Source organism: Triticum urartu, chromosome 7, assembly GCF_003073215.2.
Source record: "Triticum urartu cultivar G1812 chromosome 7, Tu2.1, whole genome shotgun sequence".
In the NCBI taxonomy this organism is placed as follows: Eukaryota; Viridiplantae; Streptophyta; class Magnoliopsida; order Poales; family Poaceae; genus Triticum; species Triticum urartu.
Window position 1 is genome coordinate 86,650,276 of NC_053028.1, and position 6,560 is coordinate 86,656,835.

Below are 6,560 nucleotides of genomic sequence, written 5' to 3' on the forward strand. Positions count from 1 at the left end.
GCCAGTACATTGTAAATTGCTTGCATGTAGCGGAAAAACTGCTAAAAACAAACGTGCACATGTAACACTCGCGACCCGGGCAGCACCACCGCGTCCCGTTGCTTCCATATGTGAACCGTCGTTGTTCTCGACCGTGTCAGGAGCTCGCAGGAGTCGTCTCTTGCGGCTGCCGTGGTCATGACCTCGCCGCCGCCGCCGGTCCTCTCAGTGCGGCCCGAGCTTTACCTCCGCCGGTCCGGTCCAGAAAAAGAAGACCGCCGCACTGCTCGGTCCGGTCCGGTTCGGTCCGCCGCCGGCCGGTCCAAATGGTGGCTCGGTCAGGGACCGGACCGTGTCCACCTTGAATCATGCCTATGTTTTTCAGTTTTGCTCCATACATCTTGTCATTTTTGTCAAAGCAAAGTTGTGAAATAATAATTCAGCAAACCTACATTGTAACCATCACTCATAACATATATACGTGCTGCATATGTTTCTTCTTCAACAAAAGCTTCACTGGTACATTCACTTTATGGGCGGAGCCAGGATTTGAGGTTGGGGGGGGGGGCGGGGGGCAACTAGCAAGACACAAGCAAAAAAAATCTAGCATTGCAAAGATGATACTAATTTTTCATGGTTCGGTACAGACCATACGGTCAATCAAACAATGCAAAGAAGTTACATCTCTATTAGTTTGAAATCGGCTTTACGACAACCAAGAAGATCAAATATGTCTATAATTTCATCAGAACTAAACTTTGACGCTATATCTTTCTCGATGTAGATTATCATACAATGTCGAAGAAAATCATCACCCATTGTACTTCGAAGACGAGTCTTGACAAGTTTCATAGCTGAAAATGCTCTCTCTGCTGTTGCAGTCGACACCGGAAGAGTTATTACTAATCGTAATAACCTGTCGACCATTCGATACATAGATGATTTACCTGTTTTGACCAGACCATGTGCCAAAGCTGCAAGTGATGGTAACATTTTCAGTTCTTGATGGTTGCATGTGTCAAGTTGAAAATGTGGTAGCTGACACTCCAACTGAGCTCTTTCTTGAGAAGAAAAATCTGCAGGATACAATTTTTCAACTAGCATGCATATTCTTGATCTGTCAAATGTGTCACGTCTTGGATCCAATGATGCACAAAGGCTTAAAAGCTGTGTTGCTTGAAGACTGAAATGATCATCTAACTCTGTCAATTGTTGGTCTATGGCAACACTAAATACATCCATTTTGTAGTGATGGAGTGTTGTGGTGTTGTCATGCTTGTTTCTGGATTTGGTCACATCAACATACCTAATAATAATATACATAAGAATTAGTTTCACTAGGTAATAAATATGTAACATAATCTTAAGTACAGAGTTGGGAAAAGGTGCATATATACTTGCGATTAAAATCCGGAATATCAATCTCGTGCTTCAGGCAAAAAGAATTAACCTCTTCAAGAAGAGATTCCCAACCATTTTCTCTCAAGTCAGCAAGCAGCACCTTTGTGTTGGACACACAATCCAATGCATTCAAAATATCCAAAGATTTAGTTTGCAGTCTTGCACACAACACATCAGTGATCTTCATGATTTTTTCCATTAGGTGCAGAATAAACACAAAATCAAATGAGATGAGAATCCTAAGGGCACCAACAACATCTCCTCGAGAAAATTGTGAGACCGAACGATCACTTGCTATACTTCTTAAAACAGAAACAGAAGCAGCAAACATCTTTCTTAAGCTTTGGATTGATTTATAGTGGGAGCTCCATCTAGTGTCTCCTGCTCTTTGTAAAGAGCCTAACTGATTTGCCCCTCGGCCAGTATCAAGTTCTCCTAGTTCGATCTCTCGTTCAATTTGAGCTGCCTGGTTTGCTAGCAATTCATCGTTGCGTTTGGAAGAAGCACTAACAACATTGACTATAAAGTTTGCATGCTGAAAGAAGTTGTGTACCTCATGCACCTCTTTGGATGCTGCAACAAGAGCTAACTGCAGCTGATGAGCCATACAATGAATGTAGTATGCATACGGACACTCCCGAAGAATAAGAGCCTTCAATCCATTCCATTCTCCCCTCATGTTGCTAGCCCCATCATATGCTTGGCCCCTGATATCTTGCACATTCAGGTTATTGAAAGCTAGAACAGCAAGTATCTTGTCTTTGAGAGTTGTTGCAGCAATATCTTTAACATGCACTACATCAAGAAAGCGCTTTGTAATAATTGATTCTTCATTGGCAAATCTAATAACAACCGCCATCTGCTCTTTTTTGGATTCATCCCTTGCTTCATCAACCATTATACAAAACTTGCGATTGCCAATTTCTTCTTTAATTGATTTCTGCACTTTACGAGCAATTATGCTTACAATTTCTTTCTGGACTTCTCCGCAAGTGTACTTTGCATTTCTTGGAGCATTTTCTAACACCACTTCATTGACCTCTTTATTATACGACGCCAGAATCTTGAGCATCTCAATAAAATTACCTCGGTTTTTAGATCCCGGAGATTCATCATGGCCTCTAAAGGGACACGCTTGAAATGCTAACCACCTATAGATGCAACAATTGCTTAGTATAGAATTTACAAGTAACAAGTCCACTTGGGACATAATAGATATAGAAATCATGCTTACCTGATGGCATCAATTGTAGTCTTGAGTCTTAGTCCCGCATCTGCCACTCTTTTCTCACATTGCTTCAACATTACCTTGTCTATATGAGACATGCTATTCTTAAGATTTTCAAAACATCTAACATCAAAGTTATGAGCTGAGTTAGGATCACGACCCATGTGAGTTAGAAAAGCACATTCTTTCCCATTATTGACCTTTTTCCAGTTTTGAAATCCCTTGACTGTGAATGTATCTGAGCCACACCTTCCAATTGGCTTTTTGGAAAAGAGGAAACAAGGCAAGTGTTGGAAATATGCCCTAGAGGCAATAATAAAAGGATTATTATTATATTTCCTTGTTCATGATAATTGTCTTTTATTCATGCTATAATTGTGTTATCCGGAAATCATAATACATGTGTGAATACATAGACACCAACATGTCCCTAGTAAGCCTCTAGTTGACACTAGTAGAAAACAGGGCTTTGGTCCAGGCCGGGTCAGCCCATTAGTCCCGGTTCAGTCTAGAACCGGGACCAATGTGGGCATTGGTCCCGGTTCGTGAGCCCAGGGGGCTGGCCGGGCCACGTGGGTCATTGGTCTCGGTTCATCTGGACCTTTTGGTCCCGGTTGGTGGGATGAACCGGGACCAATGGGCCTCGCTCCTGGCCCACCACCATTGGTCCCGGTTGGTGGCTTGAACCGGGACCAAAGGCTCCCCTTTAGTCCCGGCTCATGTCACCAACCGGGACCAATGAGGTGCCTATATATACCCCCTCGCGCAAGAGCAGAGCATAGTGCTCTGTTTTTTTCTGGCCGAGGGGGAGAGGGCTTTGTGGTGCTCTAGCTCACCTCCTATGCACATGAGGTGTTCGATGGAATGCCCGAGCCACACTACTTAAGCTTTCTCCTCTCGAAGCTCGAACTCCAAGCTCCATTTTCCTCGAGATTTGTCTAGATTTAGCGGTCCGTCACGCCCCGTCCCCGTCTTCACCGCCGTCGATCACCCGTGCCGATCTCATCACCGACACCACCGTGGTGAGCCTCTTGTTCTTATCTTCTTTCTGAAAGGAAAAATATTCTTACTTGTATGTTTAGATAGATACTTGTATCATTTTCTTACATTTATTATTGCATCTTATATAGTGCGATGGTTTTGGTATCCGCCCCCGTCGGCCCTCGTCCTGTCTATGATTCGGATGTGGTATGTATATTATCTTTATAACTATTGGTTCATTTATTGTTTATGAAAATTATGCCGACCAACGTGACATAGATTTTATTTATCTAGGATGTATGTGAATCGGAAATGCCAACCGACCCTATTATCGAGAGGTTAAATTTAGTTGAAGAAGAAAACAATTTGTTGAAGGAAAAAATAAAAAAATGAGGAGGAGAAGATGATATTGGAGTTGCATGTTGCGGATGTCGTCGATGATCACAAGATCAAGATGGATGCAATGCGCTTGAAGATTAGAAAGATTAGAAAATATGCCATTCATACCGAGGCTTGGTATCATTATGCCGTTGGATCAATTGTTACCTTGGTTGCGATTATGATCGCATTTGTTTTCGCATTGAAATGTTTTACATAGTTTCAATGTATGGTTTAATTAATTAGATGCTCTGGAGAGCTATATGTTGTTAGATGAGAACTATGTATGCACTTTGGTTTTAATGTGATGATGAACTTCTATTAATTTGGACACTTAATTATATATAATGCACGCAAATGAACCGGCAATGGATGTACGGTGACAGACACACCCGCGAGTACATTAAGGGCGTGCATGAGTTTCTCGATGCGGCTGAGGCAAACAAGCAGAATGGTTTTATGTGTTGTCCATGCACTGAATGTGGGAATACGAGGTCTTACTCTAACCGGAAAATCCTTCACTCCCACCTGCTTTACAAGGGTTTCATGCCACACTATAATGTTTGGTCAAGGCACGGAGAAATAAGGGTTATGATGGAAGACGGCAAAGAAGAAGAGTACGATGACAACTATGTGCCCCCTGAATACGGTGATGCTGCAATGGGGGGAGCTGGTGAAGATCAAGAGGAACCAGACGATGTGCCCAATGATGCTGCCACGGGTGAAGCTGCTGAAGATCAAGACGAACCAGACGATGTGCCCGATGATGATAATCTCCGCCGGGTCATTGTCGATGCAAGGACGCAATGCATTAGTCAAAAGGAGAAGCTGAAGTTCGATCGCATGTAGGATCACAAAAAAGGGTTATACCCCACTTGCGAAGATGGCAACACAAAGCTCGGTACCGTACTGGAATTGCTGCAGTGGAAGGCAGAGAATGCTGTGGCTGACAAAGGATTTGAGAAGCTACTGAAAATATTGAAGAAGAAGCTTCCAAAGGATAACGAATTGCCCGACAGTACATACACAGCAAAGAAGGTCGTATGCCCTCTAGGATTGGAGGTGGAGAAGATACATGCATGCCCTAATGACTGCATCCTCTATCGCGGTGCATACAAGGATCTGAACGCATGCCCGGTATGCGGTGCATTGCGGTATAAGATCAGACGAGATGCCCTGGTGATGTTGACGGCGAGCCCCCCAGGAAGAGGGTTCCTGCGAAGGTGATGTGGTATGCTCCTATAATACCACGGTTGAAACGTCTTTTCAAAAACGAAGAGCATGCCAAGTTGATGCGATGGCACAGTGAGAACCGAAAGAAAGATGGGAAGTTGAGAGCACCCGCTGACGGGTCGCAGTGGCGAAAAATCAAGAGAAAGTACTGGGATGAGTTTGCAAAGGACCCAAGGAATGTATGGTTTGCTTTAAGCACGGATGGCATTAATCCTTTCGGGGAGCAGAGCAGCAATCACAGCACCTGGCCCGTGACTCTATGTATGTATAACCTTCCTCCTTGGATGTGCATGAAGCGGAAGTTCATTATGATGCCAGTTCTCATCCAAGGCCCTAAGCAACCCGGCAACGACATTGATGTGTACCTAAGGCCATTAGTTGAAGAACTTTTACAGCTGTGGAATGAAAACGGTGTACGTACATGGGATGAGCACAGACAGGAGGAATTTAACCTTAAGGCGTTGCTGTTCGTGACCATCAACGATTGGCCCGCTCTCAGTAACCTTTCAGGACAGACAAACAAAGGATACCACGCATGCACGCACTGTTTAGATGACACTGAAAGTATATACCTGGACAAATGCAGGAAGAATGTGTACCTGGGCCATCGTCGATTTCTTCCGACCAACCATCAATGTCGAAAGAAAGGCAAGCATTTCAAAGGCGAGGCAGATCACCGGAAGAAGCCCGCCATGCGCACCGGTGATCACGTGCTTGCTATGGTCAATGATTTACACTACGTAATCTTTGGAAAGGGTCCCGGTGGACTAGCTGTTCCGAATGACGCTGAGGTACACGCACCCATGTGGAAGAAGAAATCTATATTTTGGGACCTACCCTACTGGAAAGACCTAGAGGTTCGCTCCTCAATCGACATGATGCACGTGACGAAGAACCTTTGCGTGAACCTGCTAGGCTTCTTGGGCGTGCATGGGAAGACAAAAGATACACCTGAGGTACGGGAGGACCTGCAACGTTTGCACGAAAAAGACGACATGCCTCCGAAGCAGTATAAAGGTCCTGCCAGCTACGCTCTTACGAAAGAAGAGAAAGAAATCTTCTTTGAATGCCTGCTCAGTATGAAGGTCACGACTGGCTTCTCGTCGAATATAAAGGGAATAATAAATATGCCAGAGAAAAAGTTTCAGAACCTAAAGTCTCATGACTGCCACGTGATTATGATGCAACTGCTTCCGGTTGCATTGAGGGGGCTTCTACCGGAAAACGTCTGATTAGCCATTGTGAAGCTATGTGCATTCCTCAATGCAATCTCTCAGAAGGTGATCGATCCAGAAATTGTACCAAGGCTAAGGAGTGATGTGGCGCAATGTCTTGTCAGTTTCGAGCTGGTGTTCCCACC